This window comes from Mus musculus, chromosome 3, assembly GCF_000001635.26.
Source record: "Mus musculus strain C57BL/6J chromosome 3, GRCm38.p6 C57BL/6J".
Taxonomy (NCBI): domain Eukaryota; kingdom Metazoa; phylum Chordata; class Mammalia; order Rodentia; family Muridae; genus Mus; species Mus musculus.
The window spans coordinates 58,972,090-58,992,406 of record NC_000069.6 but is presented as its reverse complement, the minus strand read 5'-3'; the positions used below and the strand labels follow the sequence as shown (position 1 = coordinate 58,992,406).

The 20,317-nt window shown below is 42.3% G+C and overlaps 1 non-coding gene and 2 pseudogenes across 1 annotated transcript; 1 reads left to right on the top strand and 2 right to left on the bottom strand.

Moving 5' to 3' along the window:
• Nucleotides 1–4,546: 4,546 nt before the first annotated feature.
• Rpl13-ps6 lies at nt 4,547–5,284 on the bottom strand (annotated as a pseudogene).
• Nucleotides 5,285–13,380: 8,096 nt separating this feature from the next.
• On the top strand, nt 13,381–13,550 carry Gm25572 (annotated as a pseudogene).
• Nucleotides 13,551–16,675: 3,125 nt separating this feature from the next.
• Gm22491 lies at nt 16,676–16,777 on the bottom strand. Its single transcript, XR_003954751.1, has one exon. It is a non-coding gene; the product is annotated as a U6 spliceosomal RNA (small nuclear RNA).
• Between the last annotated feature and the right edge of the window lie 3,540 nt (nt 16,778–20,317).

The window sequence follows — 20,317 nt, the reverse complement described above, 5'->3', positions numbered from 1 at the left end:
TCTGTTCTGATAATTGGCCCATAAGGGCTGCTACCTCCCAAAGGAAGCTGATGTTCCCCTCCCTGAGCCCTAGTAGTCCCAAAGCAGAGTGACAGCCAGTGTGCCTGCTGGATCATCCATGTTGCCATAGCAACAAGCTTGCCCCTGGAGCCATGGGTTGATGGCAAAATGATTAGGCCCCTTATAAAGGTTGCTGCTGCAGGTTTTACCAAGAAAGCAGAACAGGTGGATGGGCCTGAAGCCCCAGGGCCAAGAGTGTTTATGGCAGAACTTTATTTCAAGTGGTCAAATGCCTAGAGTATGAGAAGGAACTGAATTCAACCATGGATGGGAACAGATGGTGCAGAATTTGGTCAGCAAGTCTAAGAGCCATCCCTGGGATGGATTTTGTGACAGGAAGCTGAGAATATGGTGAAGTAAGAATAAGGGAAGGGCCAGAGTGTCTGTGGTTTCCTTTCTCTGAAAGGCTAGAGGCTTCACAGTGTAGTAGGTGACCTGAATTCATAGCCAGGGACTCTAATCAACCGTATTGATCCAGTGCTAGCTTGCCTTCATTCACTTTTATACTTTTGAGTGAAGGGAATCCAGTTCTGATGGTGTGTGTGTGTGTGCGCGCGCGCGCCTGTGGAAGCCAGCATCAGGTGTCATTCCTCAAGTCCCCTCCACCTTATTTTTTCAAAAAATATTTCTTAGTTGTCCGGGACTAGCCAACTAGGCTAGGCTGGCTGGCCAGTGAGCCCCAGGGATCATCCCATATCTACCTTCCTAAAGCTGAGATTGCAGGCAACAATCTCACTTGAATAGGATTCCATACATTTCTCTGTTGACCCATCAAAGGGCAGATAGCACCCATGATATCTGAACAATGTGGACAACTAGACATGCTTCCTAACTAAGTTATAGTTCTCCACTAGACCAATGTTGGCTTGCAGATAAATCTGCTAGGCTCTGTCCAACAGCTACCTAGCAACAGCTTGTGTTGCCACCTGACAGGTGTGAGCCGGGCATCTTCCTCCCCCTTCCTTCCCCCCGCCTTCCCTCTTCCTCCTCTCTCTGTTCCCATGTATTTCAGGCTGGACTCTCTTCTCTTTCTCTCTTCCTGTTCCCCGCACCACCCCCCCCCCACACACACACACGCACACCTTTTCTCTGCCTCTACCCCTTTCCAGGTCCCAACTCTCTCCTCCCTCAATAATGAATCTTCTTTATACTAGGCCTGTTGCCTGTGCGATTCCTCAGGGGAGACAACCTGGCAGGGCCCACCAAGGTATTCCTAATGCCACAATTATACCATGCCAGAGTTCATAACACCAATATCGACTGTCCATCACATCTTGGAACTGTTGGATTATAAACACTATCAGGGAGGAGTCTTTGAGAGTTTATCTTTACATTCTTAATATGAAATATGAGGCCTGTCTTATGGTGTGACTGTTTGGGATTAGGTTTTCAATTTGCTTTGTTATTTTTAAGACAGGGTCTTAACTTTGTAGCCCAGTGTGGGCTTGAATTTGCCCTCCCTCTGCCTCCCTTTCCCAGGAGTTGGGATTGCAGGTGTGGTGAACAGACGACTGAATGAGTGGAGCATTGACAGCCTTCTTAAGGCTCTTCTATGAGCACATGGCATTGATCCTCTTCTCACGTGATGGCTGTTACTTGAATGCAGATGTTCCTTCTAATTGTCACCAAGTACACTAGTGATTAGGAGTCACTAGTACTGCCTCTGGGTGAATTCCCAGACACCAGTGCCAGCCTGGAGTAGGACAACATTTCAAACCATCACAGTGGCAGTGTCTGTGTGCCCTCATTGGTAACCTGGCACTCATCTACAGATCTCCCCCGTTCCTGAACTGAGAATGTGTCATCCTTCACAAGCGAAGACTGTGGACCTTATGAGAACCATGGCAAGAACGGGGGCAATTCATTGCTAGAGTGTTTGCATAGCATGCACAGACTTGTGTTTAGGGAGGGGGAAGTTTTTCCTTCTGCTAGGCCTCCTGATCTCATGTAATCTCGACACTCTGGTAGGAAGGAGGAGGGGAGAGGGACAGAAAGGAAAAGATGGGGGTGGGGTGAGTTAGAATGATTTAATTACATGCTAATTCACAACTGAAGACATGTAAGATTTCTGTCCCAATAAACAATACATAATGCTATGTGAACACGTATACTTTTATTGTCTTCTTATCACATATACTTTTATGGTCTTCTTATTACTTGGACATGTTTGAAATTGTTTATCCATTGTGTATATGTCTGCACATTTGCATATATGTGGGCACATATGTGTGAGTGTGGAGGCCTGAGGTTGACCAGCTCGATGCTGGATATCTTTCTAGATTGTTCTCCATATTGTCTGCTAAGGTGGGGTCCCTCACTGGACCTGAACCTTGCATTTGCATCTGCCCTAGATAGCCAGCTTGCCCCAGAAATGCCTTGTCTACCTCCCAAGGACTGTGATTACAAGCAGGCCATCATACCTACCCAACTTTTATATGGGTTCTGGATCCAAACTCAGGTCCAGTTCTCAGGTTTGTCCGGCAAGCCCTTTATCTACTGAGCCATCTCCACAGCTCTATTATATTGCTTTTTGCTAGCTTCTCCCATTGAGTGGAAGCTCCAGATATTACAACTTTGCCCTTTCCCTCCCCCCACATAGATCAGAAGCTATTAGATAGATGGATAATTATCCTGGACTTCTTGGCGTGGGTCTGCTGTATGCCTAAGCACTCTACTCGATTTTCCTTCATTAGTTTCAATGGGCATGAGTGACAGCTACCACAGAGCCATGTGCTCTCTTTCCTGTCAAAGCTCCCAGCACCATTTCCTGACTGCGTCTGCAGGAGACTGTTGCCTAATTGCCTTTCCCTGTAACACACCAGCACCAGCACTCCTGGGCTGTCTCTCTGAAGAAGAGGCAATTCTTTCCCTATTCTTCATGGTATCCACATCCCTGGACTAAAATCCCTTGAGCTCCCAGATATATTTTATAAACTAACTCTTTTGTTCTTTGTAATCAGCCTTTTATCTAGGTGTCTTAGTCAGGGTTTCTATTCCTGCACAAACATCATGACCAAGAATCAAGTTGGGGAGGAAAGGGTTTATTCAGCTTACACTTCCATGCTGCTGTTCATCACCAAAGGAAGTCAGGACTGGAACTGAAGCAGGTCAGGGAGCAGGAGCTGATGCAGAGGCCATGGAGGGATGTTCTTTACTGGCTTGCTTCTCCTGGCTTGCTCAGCCTGCTCTCTTATAGAACCCAAGACTACCAGCCCAGAGATGGTCACACCCACAAGGGCCTTTCCCCCTTGATCACTAATTGAGAAATGGAGGCATTTCCTCAACTAAAGCTCCTTTCTCTGTGATAACTCCAGCTGTGTCAAGTTGACACAAAACTAGCCAGTACACTAGGTATCCAGTGTTGGTCCATCTCATGAACAGGCTTGGTGCTGTCAGTAAGCCCAGGCTCTTTTACTGGATTTGGCTTTTGTGCATTGTCTTTCCCCCCCCCCCGCCATGTCACCCTTATCCACTAAGGTTCCTCAGCTTTGCTCTTGATCATCCCTAGGAAAGCCTCCACCACCATCTAAGCCTTGAGCAAAACCCAGCAGGTTGGAACCTACCATGGGAACAATTGGAACAGCAGCTGCTGGCATAAAGTGTTGATTTCATCCTGTAGGTGGTGTGGAATAAACAAGGCTTGCATCAAGAGATTATGTAAAAGAACAATTACCTAGGGAACAGATACTTATTGTCCATATGTGAGAGATGTCCCATGGGAGAGGCGGTAGGATGCCCTTGGTCACTGCCCTTCTTTCTGAACAGGTCCTAGAGCAACAGAATCCCTGTCCTCATTCTCTGAGGGTCAACACTTCATTCCAAGTAGTTCTGACTTTCTCCCCTCTGGGTACATGTCAGATATGCTGTGCCACTTTGTCTATTGCCAAATAATGGGGCACCCAAATATTTAGTCAACTGTTATTCCTGGGTGTGTCTGTTTTCTAGGTATTTCTATTGAAACGACAACTGAACTAGGTAAAGCAGATTGCCCTTCTTGGTGTGGAATCAACTTGTTGAAGACTTGAATACAAAAGGCAGGGTAGGAGAGCATACTTGGTCAAGTGCTGAGAGAAAAAAAAAAAAAAGGTGACTGCTGAAATGCATGGCCCAAAATGGGATATTTAAACCATGTTTTTAAGGCTCAGAGAACATTACAGAAGGGAAAGCAGGAAGGATTAAGAGCCAGAGGAAGGGGTGGAATGTTATCTTCTTGAACACATAGCAGCAACTGTGGCTTCACAGTTCACAAACAACTATTATTACCTGCAAAATGCCTTCACAAAATTGAGTCCATCCACATCTCGTAATGAATCCAGGAGAGAGATCAAGGCTCCACCCTCCCTGAGGTTGAGACCTTAACACTGCCTGGCCTAACCTAATCACAGTGCCTCCTCTCCTCCTCCCCTCCCCTCCCCTCCCCTCCCCTCCCCTCCCCTCCCCTCCCCTTCCCTCCTCCTCTCCTCTCCTCCTCTCCTCTCTTCTCCTCTTTTTTTTTTTTTTTTTGCTTTATGGAAAATTTATTGCAACTCTCCAACACAGAATTATTTTTTCTTTTCAACGTCTTGCTCTGCAGCTTCCTTCGCCCTTTTTGCTCGGATGCCAAAGAGTCGGGCATTGGAACGGGCCATTCGGAGACTGGCAAAAGCCTTAAAGTTCTTCTCTTCTTCTGTGATAACTCTGGCCTTTTCCTTTTTGTACACATTCCGGATGGGCATCACAGGTCCTGTCAGCTGGGTGGCCAGCTTAAGTTCTTCAGCAGAACTGTCTCCCTTCTTCGGAGCAGAAGGCTTCCTGGGGAACAGGATGAGCTTGGAGCGGTACTCCTTCAGGCGCTGCACGTTGGCCTGCAGTGACTCCGTGGACTTGTTTCGCCTCCTCGGGTCCACAGAGATGCCGATGGTGCGAGCCACTTTCTTGTGGATGCCAGCCACCCTGAGCTCCTCCAGGCTGAAGCCCCTGCCAGCCCGGACCTTGGTGTGGTATCTCACTGTAGGGCACCTCACGATGGGCCTGATGGGGCCGGACGCGGGGCGAGGGGCGATGCTACGCGCTTTCGCCTGCCGGGCCTTGCGCCTGCGGATCTTGCGCGCCGGCTGGTTGAACCAAGTGTCCACTCGCTGCTGCCAATCCTTGTGGAAGTGGGGCTTCAGTATCATGCCATTCCGGCTGGGCGCCATGGCTGCCTCCTATACAGGAGAACAGCCGAGCGGAAAGGCTCTTCTCCTCCTCTTATCTCTCCCTCCCCTCCCCTCCCCTTCCCTCTCCTCTCCTCTTATCTCCTCTTCTCCCTTCCCTTAACAAGTAACTAAAAATGTCCAAGATAGCCTTGAAATCAATCCTTGCAGAAAGATAAAAGTTGACTCTAGAATCAGGGAAAAGAAAAAATCTGGAAAAGTCATAGAAGCAACAGTTCAGGTCATATGTAGGTATTTAGCTACATCCTCATCCATGTAACTCTAGATGTTAGCATCATACAGTTGGTTATCTATTTAGAAAGTGCTGATTTTTAAGTGGCCTTAAAGACACTTGCATGTGTGTCCACTCACTCTCTGCTGGGCATTTCTTCTTTTCTTGGTGTGTTTAACAGTTCGACTAGTCCTGGCTCTTAGAGTGAGTTAACTATCCTTTATCACCTTCCCGGTGCCACATTTTGGATCGAGCTGATGGACTTGGCCATTTACCCCTGGACATTTTCCCTGTCTCCATCTCTCCTTTAAGGTCCGAATGCTTGAGTTTACAGGCTAGGTTGACAATGGAGACTACTGGCTTTTTACCTGAACACATTTTGATGTCACAAGCAAGTATGGTGATCTGTGTTGTGCTGATCTCGCCAAAGAAGAGCTGTGTTCCTCAGATTGTTCTTCCCTCTGTACTTCAAGTCTGCAATGACCACAAGTGCTGCCGTGTGCAAGCTTTGACTAGAGGAAGTGAATCATCTTGTTATCCTTTGCATACTTGACATTGTAGGTAAGAACACCAGGCCCTACCTCAGCTCACGCTGAGATTTCTCAGGTCACCTTGTTGATAAGATGCAAACCACTAACACTCCCACCCCTCAGCTGCTGTGGGACTTGCATCCTCCTTTGGTTTCTTTGAGTACTCAGTCAGTGGTTGTTCAGCTTAATGACAAGCACCAGTTTTCCCTGAAGGGATCCTTTCATCAAAATTAGAGGTTGGGAGGCAAGGGAAAGCAATGTGGAATCAGGTCTCCCTTGTGGTCTCTAGTTTACCCTTTCACCCACTTGCTATCTCTGTTCCTGATCGATGGCTCTGGATTGCCAGAACCCAACACTAGAAGCAGAGCCAGCTGCCACACAGGTGATTATGCAAGTCTTGCCAGCTGTCAAGTCAAATCCCCACAGTGAATTAGGTGCTGCGTTGCAGATGCTATCAAGGGGGCTCCTGGATTTTTTTCCCCTTTCTTCGTAGTCTACCCAGTCATCACGGGGAATGAGACTAATTAGCAAGTGGGTCAGCTGTTCCTGGTTCCTCTCACCATGACCTCATCCAAATTTAGTAGTGTCATCCTAACTAGGTACCTAGAGCATGAATAAAAATTAGATAAAAATCTGGGGGGACTCCAAAACATCAAAAGGTTAATGTGAATTCACTGACCACAGGATAACACAAGGTCTAAGATACTGTGTTGTTTAAGGCAATAAGGAAAGAATGTAGAAGCTAATTAGAGAGGTGCAAAGATACTTTCCCTGCATAACATGATTCATCCCTCATGTTAAACACCTAATATGTGCTATGAAATAAGATAACAAAAATAGCTAACATTTGAGGATTTGTGTTCTATTCTGCAATTTTCTAAGGACAAAGTGTTTAGAAAGACGTTTGGATTAAGCACATAACGGGTGTTACATGTTATTCTATGTGCTGTTTTTGTAATGTCACATTGAACTGTCACAATGACCATGTGAGGTGGTGATTGTAATAGGTTCGATCCTTTACCAGTCAGGCGCACCATCTCGCAGTCGTACGTGTTGGTTGCTAAGAGTTTACAGCTCTTTCTCCAGAGAATCGTTTTCAGTCCACCAGGGGCCACGCGAGGATGTTATCCTCAACACCATCCCTGGGTGGATAGTCAAGAAGCATGACTCAGAGACTCAGGCCTTCGCTGCAGGGTGGCTCTGCCTTTCGGTGAGGCTCACAAGCTCCCTGGGGTTTAGTTTAGAGCTAAACCCCAGCTGAGGCCACAGCGCCCTGCTCTGTCTTAACCCTAACACCTCCCTATTTTTCTCTTGAGATACTCCCTCAAGAAAGCACGACACCTCCAAGTCTTTCCTTGAGTTTTAACCAAAGGTAGTCCTGGATGCAGTAGCAATATTCCCATTTACAACAAGAAAACCAGCAGGGAGGCCAAGGGCCTTCTCCAAAGCACATAGAAAACTAGATGGGAAGGTAGGTCGTCTGAACTCATGTTTCTTTGTTTCTCACAGCTCTTCATGGAGTTAAACAAATTCAGAAAGGACTTATGAGCTAAACAACAACAACAACAACAAAAAACACTTTTCTCTCAATAGACTCTGTCCAAACCCTGACTCCCTTATGGAGAGTTGATAATCAATCAAATATAACTATTCTGCTTCCGGGGACCTCACTCACAAGTTCATGATTAAAACACATGGTCACCAGTAGGAAGCAGTATTTATAGTTCTCACACACACACTCATTCACAGACACACCTGGAGTACCCTGACTTTGAATGGTTCATCTGAGGATGGTGTGTGTGTGTGTGTGTGTGTGTGTGTGTGTGCCCTGTCTCTAAAACATTCTGCTCTGCCTTCTTTTTCCACTGCCCAACCACAGGCTCTAGACTTATCTGACTAATCTTAGACTTATCTAAGATTGCACCTGACCTCCCCTGAGCACAGGCACCCCTTTTGAGGGGGTCAGAAAAACAGACAGCAATCTACCACACCAGAGTACCGTAGTGAACCTGTGTTCATCAGTTCAGCTGGAATCACCCTGCGTAATCAGCTCTGAGATGCTGGGCAGCTGCATGCCACATGCCCAGCTTGTCTATATGTTTATGTGGATGTTGAGGACCAAGCTTCAGATCTCACACACGTGCAGCATCATTTTTCAACTTGATAGAACCGTACATGGAACTTGAATCTTTATCCTGAAGTGTCAACATGTGGAACAATACGCTCTCACGCCACTTACACCATCAGCGAGCTGAAACTCCTAGTTAGCCACGCAAGCTATTTAACACTTCACGGCCAAACAGGTTTTGTGTTGGATGCTTCTTCCAACTGCTCTACGCTGGAGTAAAAGATAGGCTTGGTGTGTCATTTCCCTCCTAGCCCTTTCCGCTCTTATCCTGTAAGTATCTGCTGGTGGTTTCAGGTTTATTAGCTCTAGGTTTCATTTAGAAGCAAACCTTGTCTTATTAACATGGCATACCGTATACACGTATTTCTCAGTTTTGTTTGTTTTCCTTTTGTTGCTCCACATCAGCCTGGAAGTAATTCCGTGTCGGTTCACAGAGATCTCCCTGCTTGTGAGCTCTCTGCTGTGTGGATACTGTAGTTTACTAATCAGTCTCCATGGTAGAGGACTTAGAGTGCTCGTGAGTATTTTTACAACGACAAATAATGCTGTAATAAATAACCTTGAGCGTGGGTATTTTTGTTCCACTAGAGGAAGCACCGTGTAGAGACAGAAACCACACAGCAATTAAAATAGAGGAAGTTTAATGCTAAAAATTATAAAACCCTGATAGAGTAACATAAAGAAGAAAAGAACTATAATGATTGGCTAACATTTTCTACAATAGGACAGACTGCAAATAGATTGACCATACTCTCTCTGTCACACGGAAAGCTCTATAGACGGTACATAAACAAATGGGCCTGGCTGTGTTCCCAAACAATTTTATTTCCAAAACAGGTGGTGAGTTAGACTTAGGCAGCTGACCATAATTCTTCAAAGCAGGATATAAAGGATGTTACAGTGCAGAAAACGGATACCAAGGCCGCAGAGCCAGCTAGGGAACTTCCACTGTCTGTCAGGAGAGAAGCCTCTTAGAAACAAGGGTGGACTACTGGATGGAGGAGAAATTGAGGGAGGGACCTCCACTAATCTTGTCCACAGTTGGGGGGTGAGGGGCAAGCAGGAAACGCCTTTTGGGCATACAAAGCCTCACAAATAGCCACAGACTGGCGTGAAGCACTGCGTGGCACTCTTGCTGGCCACTAGACCCAGTTTGAGACTGGCCACTCTGACACTACCTGCCCGATTCCATCACGTTCTTCTGCACAGGCAACACAGGCTTTGAAAGAACAGCTAAGTAAAAGAAAGCCAAACCCAGCCTGCCAGAAATTGTCTCTTTTCCTTCTGCAATGTCTCTCTCGCGCCCTCTACTGACAAAGCTTAATATCCATTACCTCAGAGAAGCTCTGGAGGGCAGATCAAAAGTGGAAAGGCTCCTGGAGTAATTTGCGAGTCCACTGAACAAACCTATTCTGTAAGAGTTATCATGCTGAATCCTTGAACACAGCGTGTTTCCAAACTCCTTTCTTTTCTTTTTTCTTTTTTTGTCAATATGAAAATTGTGCTTTTGCCTCTGTGTAATTTTAAATTAAATGTATTGGTAAAATTAAATATCTTTTTATATACTGAACGTTTTTTGTGTGAATGTTTGCATCTCTTATCCACAGCGATTCAGATGGCTATGTATAGCGCTATGTAGAATAGTGACTGTACACTTTAAAATCAAAAGCCCCCTGGAATTTAAAAATAATTTTTAGATTTATTTATTTTTATTTTATGTGTATAAGTGTCTTTTTGTTATTTTGTTTTTGCCTTTTGGGGTTTTTTTTCCCCTGTGTGTATGTATGTATATTGTGAGCATGCATGCTGCTTGCTCAAGTCAGAAGATAGAGTCACATCTCCTGGACCCGGAGTAATAAATAATTGTAAGTGCTGGGAACCGAACCTGGGTCCTCTGCAAGAGTTACAAACTCTGAGCTGCCTCTCCAGCCTCCCATTGCTGTTTTAATAGAGCCCAAGGCCTACCATGTCTAGCTGTAAAGAAAACTTATTTTAGAAACATACTTATAAAAAATAAATTACTGGGTGGTTTCCAGGATCCCACACTATTAGCTGAAAAGCATCTGAGTTCTTCTTACTTAAGTTTCCAAAATACATTTGAAATTACAATTTAGTTTATCAGAAATGTATTGGCTTACAAACCCAAAGACCATCTGAACTGTATATAATTCTCAATGCCTCAAGTTTGTCTCCTGCTGAGGACCTGGGCAGAGCCCAGTGCAGAGACCCAGCTTGGCTTGTTTCCATTATTCCATTTCAAAGCAACTCTCCAGGCAGACTTCAAAATTTCTCGAGCATTGCTTCAGTCTATAGAACCACTGTTGCTGTTTTAAAATCCACGTCTCAAATAAAAGTTTCTAATATTACATTTTCAAGATCACAGGTTGATTTAGTGTTCGGGTTTTTGTTGTTCTTTGATAGGTTCTGAAATGGATGTTTTCTTGTCGTCTTATCTCCTGTGGCCTATTATAGTTACTGATACCAAAGCCATCTTAGAGACTCCTACAAAGAAGCAGATAAAAGAATGCACAATTTAAAAATGTGTCTTTCTCCTTGTAGGCTCATTCTCAATAAGGTTGTTTTTTTGTTTTGTTTTATTTTTTGCTGGTACATATTTAATTAACTAAAATGCAGAGTGCCTAGCAATTGCTGTTTTGACTTATTCTATTTAAGGTTGATTGCATTTTCTGATATTTGTGAATATTCATATTAAAAATAGTGAAAGGGCTGGCTGAAGCTGGGCAGAAAGCAAGTATTCAATGAACAACTTTCAGAAAGGCTGCATAACAATTTTATTATTTAATGGTAAAGGTTTAAATTGCTAGAACATTTCTGGAAAGTAACTTTTGCAATCTAACACGAGATTATTGTCATCAGAAGATAAAAGATATGCAAAAATATTTCTTTCTTTAAAAAAAATATTTTATCTATTTTATGTATGTGAGTACAGTGTCACTGTCTTCAGACACACCAGAACAGACTAGAAGAGGGCATTGGATCCCATTACAGATGGCTATGAGCTACCATGTGGTTGCTGGGAATTGAACTCAGGACCTCTGGAAGAGCAGTTAGTGCTCTTAACCACTGAGCCACCTCTCCAGCTCACAAAAACATTTCTGCAGAAACACCTAACATATTAATTGGTATAGTGGTAAAAATTAGTAGAAGTTATTTATCAATTTATACTTAATAATTTATATTTAATAACATAACAATTTAAACTATGGTATACACCATAAGGATTTGTTAAATAAAAACATTTACATCCTACATGTGGTAGGAATGCTGGCACACAGTCTCCATCCTACTGTTTGTCTTTAAATCAAACGAGCCTGTGTAATGTGGCATACATAACATATGTTTCACTAGTAATACTGTGTTTCCTAGCTCCTGGTTCAGAAAATGGCCCATGAGCTAAAAGCAGAAGCCCTCAGATGGAACTCAGTGGTAGGATTGCTGGCTAGATCCAGGTGCCTTTGTTGATTGACCGACTGATTAACTGACCTTGATCTTTTGAGCCAGTCTCACTGTAGTTCAGGCTGACCCAGAACTTTGGATCGATTTTCCTGCCTCTGCTCCCTGTAAGCTGGCATTGCAGGCATGCTAGTCCCCAGGGAAAACTAGATGTCTTGATCACTGAGATGATGGCTTGGACTGTAACAGCCGTGTGGGACTAAAATTCTGACATCTCTGAACCATTGTCACAAAGCCAGAAACCACCTTTCTCCAGAATATGAAGGAAACAAAACTATTATTTATACTTGCCAAACTCTGGTAATGGAAGGCAAGTACAATTCCTGACACAGATGTGAGATTTTGCAAACATTCAAAATTCTCTTTCTGAAAAAGATAATATTATACTAAATTAGAAAGTCAGGCTGTAAAACTGTATGTTTTGTTCATAAAATATATATTATATATAAATAATTAAAATCATGAAATAAATTAAAATGTTTATAGTTGGGTTTTTGAGAACTGGATTATTGTTGGTTATACATTTTATGTTTTCAAAACTTTCAACAATGAGAGATTTTTTTAAAAATCAAATATATTTTATTATTCCTTTGAGAATTTCATGTAATGAATTGTGATTATATTTTATCCCCTATTTTTCCCCTGTACTTCCAGATCCACCCCACCTCTCTATTCCTTCCCAACTTGATGTCCTTTTAAAAGATTTTGTTATTATTGTCTGCGAATTCATACATGCTTTGACCAAGCCAGTCCCTGGTTCCCTCCCCTCCCCTCCCCTCCCCTCCCCTCCCCTCCCGTCCCCTCTCCTTCCCTTCCCTTCCCCACCACCATTCCCTTCCAATTTCATGTTAGTTGAGAAGCTATTGACAATTGCTGGGAGAGTCAGTTTTCTTTAAGGGTGTGACCCTTGAGAGTATACCCATGTCTTGGCAGATGGCTCTGCACCCAGGCACATCCTGGCAGCACTAAATGAGCTTATGAAGTGCATATACTTTGGTCAAATGTACTCTTTTTTTAAAAATAATTTTTTAAAAGATTTATTTATTTATTATATGTAAGTACACTGTAGCTGTCTTCAGACACTCCAGAAGAGAGCGCCAGATCTCGTTACGGATGGTTGTGAGCCACCATGTGGTTGCCGGGAATTGAACTCAGGACCTTCGGAAGAGCAGTCAGTGCTCTTAACCGCTGAGCCATCTCTCCAGCCCTCAAATGTACTCTTTTGGGGAAAAAAATAATTTACATGGAACAAAGTATGTTATAGATACGTTACACTTTTTATGTATTATTTGATTCTCAAAATACTCAATATTATTAATATGTTTGATGTATAAAATGAATTTAAATAATAAAAAATTAAGAAAAAAATAGATGTTACTCTTCAGTCATCCATTTGTATTTATGGTGCTTAATAAATAGTATGACACAGATATGCTTGGCACAGCATTTAGCGTATACACCAAATGGCCAGCATTAAGAAAGTGGTTGATCTGTGGCATCCTGATGACGTCAGGGGTTCCGATCTCTATCTAGATTGCTGACACTCACTGGCATGGAGCTGATGGGGTGCTCCTTTGATCATAAGAACAGCTCTAGTTTTAAGTCCCTAAGCTTTGTCTGAGACTGCAACAAGAAAAATAATTTTATTAGGGAAATCTGAAACAGTTTAAATTATGTTAATGTGTCAAGAACCAAGACTGGGGTCTGACATGGTAGCACAAGATGGATGTCTCTATGAGTTAAAACAAAACAGAACAAAAACAAAAACAAAACCAGGACTGGATACTTCCTGGACTTGGGGCTAAAAACAAGTGTAGTATTTGTTCTTGCCAGTTTAATATCTGATACATCCTCTATCTGAGGACAGCTGGAACTGGAGTAGGAGTTTGTTGGGTACACTCCACAAGTTGACCTGGTATTGTAGTACCCTTTGTCCTGGAATAATATTGACAAATAAAAATAAACAAGCTGCCGGGGAGTGGTGGTGCACGCCTTTAATCCCAGCACTCCGGAGGCAGAGGCAGGCAGATTTCTGAGTTCGAGGCCAGCCTGGTCTACAAAGTGAGTTCCAGGACAGCCAGGGCTATACAGAGAAACCCTGTCTCGAAAAACCAATAAATAAATAAATAAATAAATAAATAAATAATAAGCAAACAAACAAGCAACTCCAAGACTGGAGGAGTCAGTTCTTCAGGTCTTCCCTTTTTGCCATAGAAGACTTTGAAGATGGCTGCCTATGTACCCGGAAGTGGTGCACAGAACAAGGATGCTTGGTATCAGCCCCTTCCTGCTTTCTGCACTCCACAGGTTATGATCCTGACTTGTTCCTCTTCAGTGTGTGTGCTGTGTGTCTGCATGTGTGTTTGCCTGTGTACCTGTGTGACTGCATATGCGTGTGTGTCAGAGATGTTCTATGTACTGATGGCAGCTTCCCTGTCCAAACTTCACTTCTCCATTATTCCTACAGACAAGTAGAAGAGTAAGTTTGATGCCTCAAATGGTAGAACACAAAATCGGTGGTTCACTGGCCCAGCCCCCACACTGTGGAGGACCCTTTCTTAGGCACTTTATGTCAGAGGTTGGTCAAGGGGATTGATCCTCAGCTGTTCAATAGCTCACGACCACTCCTTCCCTTCCCGTTCATCTCTTCTGTCTCATTTCTTTTCCATTTTCACTTCTATATTTCTACTTCCTGAAATAACCATGCAAACAAATAGCCTTCTACCCCATGTTACGGCAATTTGTACTTTCAGACAAAAGCAATCGAAACAGATGGAGCCCAGGAGGAAGCCAAGGTATAGACTTGTTTGTCCAAATTTTGGAACCCAAGAACATTCAGACAGAAGGTCTGATAGCATATTCTTTGCTGCTCATGTCTCTCCTTCCTGCCTCCTAAAGAACACAAAGTAGATTATAGTCTTCAAGAGGAAAAAACAAAAGCGGACCATGTCCCTTAGTTTCATTGTTGGGTCCTGAGATTTGGAGGCCAAGTCAGATTTGTATAACTGGATATACCTGCACTACAAACCCCACATAAAAAACCTGGGGCCATAAGACCCAGAGCCTTCCCTGTGCAGAGACATTTCACATTTGTTGACAAACTTTTCTCTCAGAGGAAAAAAAAAAAAATAAAGCACTTTAGGACACGTGCTTGCTATCTCTGTACTCTGGGAACACACATCTTATCTTTGCTTCACATACTTTGCAACAACAAAACTCCTAGTACCAAGTGCTACTGAGTCTTGTGAATTCTTTACCATGTAAAATACTACCCAGTACCACAACCAGATGGTAGCAGAAATGGAATTCAAGTGCAGACAGTCTGCTCTCTAGCTTGTTCATCCTGCTCAACCACCATGTAGAATTGGCATTACTGTTATTATTTCTTCACTAGGTCTTCTCTCTAAGCTTTCTTTGATGCGTACACAGTACTTAAAATCAAAGAGAGCGAAAGCTGGGAAACACCCATGCTTGAGAGATAGGAAGAATCAGAGAAAGGACACAGACTGTAGAAAGATACATTAAAGCAGTGATATATGAAGGAGGACCATGCTAAGTAAAAGACAACATCCTGGGGGAAATGCTCCCAGTCTGGAGATAGGCAAGAATTTAACAGACACACAAAACACAGATCACAAAGCAAAACAAACTGCATTGGACCTCATTAGCACTGAGATTTTATGCTTTGTTAATAAAGTGCTAAGTAACTGAAAAAAGCAACTCACACATTGAGAAAATGTTTATACTAAATATGTCTGATGAAGGACTGATGCCCAATGTACATAAAGAATTTGTACAACTCTATACTAAGGGAATATTAGAAATTAATAAAGTACACATGCTTACATGGGTGCATACATTTAGGTGTAGAACTTTTTGATGAGCTGGTCAAATATGAAGCTAAATTAGCCATTAGAACAATCGTGGACAAAACACAGTAGTAAAATCTCATCAGAGACAAATGTCTGGTCAAATACTGTCAGTTCTGAGACTCCCCGAAGTCTGAGTCATTTTCTCCTAGAGGGAATACTTTCAGGGAGTGTTTGGAGAGGGTGATGTTGAAGAGGAGGCTTAAAGCTGTAATATGGTACCTGCTGTTTCTGGTCCCCGAGTCTCTATTAGAGTCTCTGTGTTACAAAGTCAAAAACAGTGTCTTTTGCATACAGCACACATTTGGGCTCTTCTGAACAGGGGACACCTTTAAGTTCGTGTTGTTTTTAAATTTATAAATTGTTTGGCTGTGTAATCTTGTATAGCCCAGGTTACCCTTGAGCTTACAAGTCATAAGGATTGACCCTGCTGCCTCCACCTCCCACGTTGCTGTGATTATAAGCATGTACTATCCTTTTTGGTACCCTGTATTCTAGACAATTGCTGAGGAGCCCTCCAGATATGTGATTTATGTTTTGAGTTAATATTTACCAAATATTTACCAAAATTAGAGAAACTTAAGCAGATTTATTAATTTATTGAAAATAACAAGTGTTGGTTTTATTAACATAGTACCCTAATTGCGTGTATATAATTCATATATTCTCATTTTAGTTTTAAAACCAAAAACAACAACAAAAGAAGATAGAGGATTGAAAAATAAGAGTAAACATTCTTTTGTTTTGTTTTGTTTTGGTTTGTTTGTTTTGAAACAGGGTTTCTCTGTACAGCCCTGGATATCCTGGAACTCAATCTGTTGTAGACAAAGTTGGCCTCAAACTTAGGGATCCACTGCCTCTGCCACTGCCGAGGAGCCTCCAGAGGGCTGGGATTAAATCTGCCTGCCACTATGGTAGGTGGGACAAAACATTCTTTATATGATTAGTAAACAGTTCATGTCAAAACCACCATGAGACATGAGTGCACACCCACCAGAATGCCTGAAATTAAAGATCAATGAGAAGAGCAAGTAGAACACTTACACATGGTTTTTATTTTAAAAAAAAAAATCATGTCATTTCCTTCTTTCATTCTTTCCTTCCTTCTTTCCTTTCCTTTCCTTCTTTCTTTCTTCCTTCCTTCCTTCCTTCCTTCCTTCCTTCCTTCCTTCCTTCCTTCCTTCTTTCCTTCCTTCCTCCCTTTTCCAAAAAATATCAGATATTTCATGAATTTCTTTTTCAAAGGGACCATGTTAATCTTTTTTGTATTGTTCCAATTTTAGCATATGTACTGCTGCAGCAACAAACACAAGGCAATGTCTTGAACATCTATTCACCAATAAGTATTTTACTCCTAGAACCTTATTCATGGAAAATGAAAGTATAGTTCTCCCTGTCTTAGTTAGGGTTTTACTGCTATGAACAGACACCATGACCAAGACAACTCATATAAGGACAACATTTAATTGGGGCTGGCTTGCAGGTTCAGAGGTTCAGCCCATTATCAAGGTGGGAGCATGGCAGCATCCAGGCAGGCATGGTACAGGAGGAGCTGAGAGTTCTACATCAGAAGGCTGTTAGAAGGATACTGACTTCAAGGCAGCTAGGATGAGGATCTTAAAGCTCACACCCACAGTGACACACCTATCTCAACAAGGGCACACCTCCAAATAGTGCCATTCCCTCTGCCAAGTATATTCAAACCATGTCACTCCCCAAATATATGTATATTAAATCTTTATTCATAGTACCCAGAAGTATCCATCAACAGTTAAGTGGATAAAGAAGTCATGACTCAACAACTCAAGAAAATACTACTTACCAATGAACAGGAACAAGCTTGATGTGTGGGACAATGTGAATAGGTTTCAAGACTATGTGCAAAGAAGCCAGATATAAGGAAAAAGAAAATGACTGTGAATAACTCAGATTAAATTATTGTGATTGCATGGGACTAGGGCAGAGGGGACTCCTAGACAGGTATGGAGGGAGGTTTGGTATGATGGAAATCTATATCTAAATTATAGTGGTAGATACATGAACATATACATCTGTCAGATCTCTTCAAAGTGCACACTTATAATGTATGTCTTCTATTTTTCTACTTAATATGCTACTTTAATACTGTTAGATTTTTAAAGCCAGTTTATTATCAAAGGGAATTTTTAATGCTTTCAAATGTTGCAGGATTAAAAATCCATAATATCAGTCAGTTGAGGACAACTAGATGTTTCTAGAGTATAAATTCAATAGACTTGGGGGCCTGAAGTAAGACTAGTGGGTGGAAGAAAGGAAGTGGACTTTATCGGGCTTTCCAGCAGGTAAATGTCTTCTTCCACTTAACAGCCCTCCCTCCCCGTACTGTGAGTTCTCCCACTGGCAGAATGAGAAAACTGTTCCATAGCATGGTTTAAGCAATTGTTCCTCCCATTGTGTGGTGGTTTGAATAAGCTTGGCCCATGGGAAGTGACACTATTAAGAGGTGTGGCCTTGTTGGAGGATGTGGGGGAGAGCTTTGAGGTCCTATGCTCAGTCTCTGCCCAGTGTAGAAGAGAGCCTGTCTGCAGAAGAAAGTCTCCTTCTGCCTGCCCACAGATCAAGATCAACTCTCAGCTCCTTCTCCAGCACCATGTTTTCCTGGACACTGCCATCTTTCCCCACCATGATGATATTAGACTAAGCCTCTGAAAGTGTAAGCCAGCCTCAATTAAATGTTGTCCTTTGGTGTCTCTTCATAGCAATGGAACCCTAACTAAGATACCTCGCCTTTCCCTGGTGTTCCAGCACCAAAAGCCATTCACTTTTCTCTGCCGGATGCCCTAGAGATTAGATTTCTCAGTCAACTTAAACTCTTCAGCACTCCTTTTTGTTGTTGTTACTTATTTGTTTGTTTTTCTCTTTTGACACAGGGTTTGGTAGTTTGGGCTGGCCTTCAGTTTGCTATGTAGCCCAGATTGGCCTCTAACTCTCAATTCTCCTGCCTCTAACTTCCTAGTACTGTAATTAGAATTAAGTTCCACCATGCCTAGCTAGCTACTACTTATTGATTTGGCTTCCTCCCCACCTTAAGACCACCCACTGCTGTTCAATCTAGTAGCACTTGCAGACATGTGTTTCCTAAGTCTTTTACAATATTTGACATTGATCAATAATTATACTCTCCTATTGGATGTTTGTGTTAGTCAAGATTCTCTAGCATAGTAGAGAATAAATCTCTATATTTATTAAGAGAAAGGGGGTTTGTTAGAATGACTGATATCCAGCTAGTCCAACAATGGCTAGCTATGAATGGAAGGTTCAAGAATTCAGTAATTGCTCCGACTATGAGGCTGGGTATTACAGCTGGACTTCAGTATATGCTTAAATTCTAAAGAAGTAGGCTCTAATACCAGTGAAGGTATAGACTTGCTAGCAAGACAAGAGCATGCAGGAAGCAATGAGCAAAAGCTTTCACATTCTTATATAACCTTCCAGCAGAAGGTATAGCCAGATTAGAGTTGGATTTTCCCAGCTCAAATGATCTGGATTAAAGTTATATCTTCCCACCTCAAAGAGGATCTTCCTACTCGAAATTAAGTAAATAATTGTAATCAAATTGTAATCAGAGATAATCAAGTTAACAACCAAGAATAGTCATTACAATATATATATTTTTTTCTTCTGAGAAATTTTTCTTCCTATTTTTATGCTAAGTTTCTCCCTGTTCCTTTGCCCATTAAAATATTCCAGCAAATCATTTCGTATATTCCCTCAAACTCTATGCAATATTCCTTCCACTGCATCTTGGTACAGCGTGTCTCAGTTGTTAGCATGCATGTGATTTGCCTTGGAACCTTATTAAAAAGCAGATTCCGATTCAATGGGCCTGAACTGGCACCTGAAGCCCTGCAATTCTGACAAGCTTCCAGCACGCTACTGCTGGCCTGGGAATATACTGAGAAGCAGGACTCCAGAAGACAGGCTTCATCCAGATTCAAACATGCTCCAGTCTAACAACGCCATATAAGATCAGAATTTGAAGTGTAGCTAATATTCTTTTTTAATGTGTTATGTGGTAGAAATCATCTTTTTGGTATCATCTAAGTGATGCTGGCTTTGTAGCCATGCATAACTTAAACACTGAGAAGCCATAGAAACTTCCACTGATATCCAAAGGAAGTCTTGAAAGCCAGGCAATGTGTGGCAAGATTAGAATCCCTGTGGAAGCCCTGGAAAAGTCAATTATGTGAAGTTGTAAAAGTTATCCTTAATCTGACATGAAGATTCCAGAAAGTCAGAGATGACAAAAACATGGGATATTTGCCAAGGAAAGCCATAGGCAATGAACAGAGCCAGCCCAGTAGAGAGGTCATGTATGCTGCAACCAGCAAGGCCAGAGGAGTGAGGGCTGGCTAAGTGTGTAAGAGTGCACATCATACTATTGTATGTAGCAGATGCCACACAAGGAGCTAGAGGATTTAATGTCTGTTCTCCTGGGGCTTGGTCTTATTTTGATCCAATTCTTCATGTCTGTCTCCTTCACCACTGGAATGAGTGTTTATTTTGTGGGCAAACTGGAAGTATATAACTTGTTTTTGTTTTTAATGCAGGGTAATAGGTATGAATTTGTCTGGAGTCTCAGAGGGACTGTCCCTGTGGATCAATATTGGAACTTTGATGTTGACTAAATGAATTTTGCATTAGATACAGACATAAGTATTTGGGGGCTGAGGCAGAGTAATTTGGTTAGAATAACTTTTGGGTTCTTTTACTTCATCTTAGACTGATTTATAATTGAACTGTCAAAGGCATTGGTAAGTTGAGAGAACTCTTGGATAGGTATTTATGAAATATAATTATGCAACTCACTA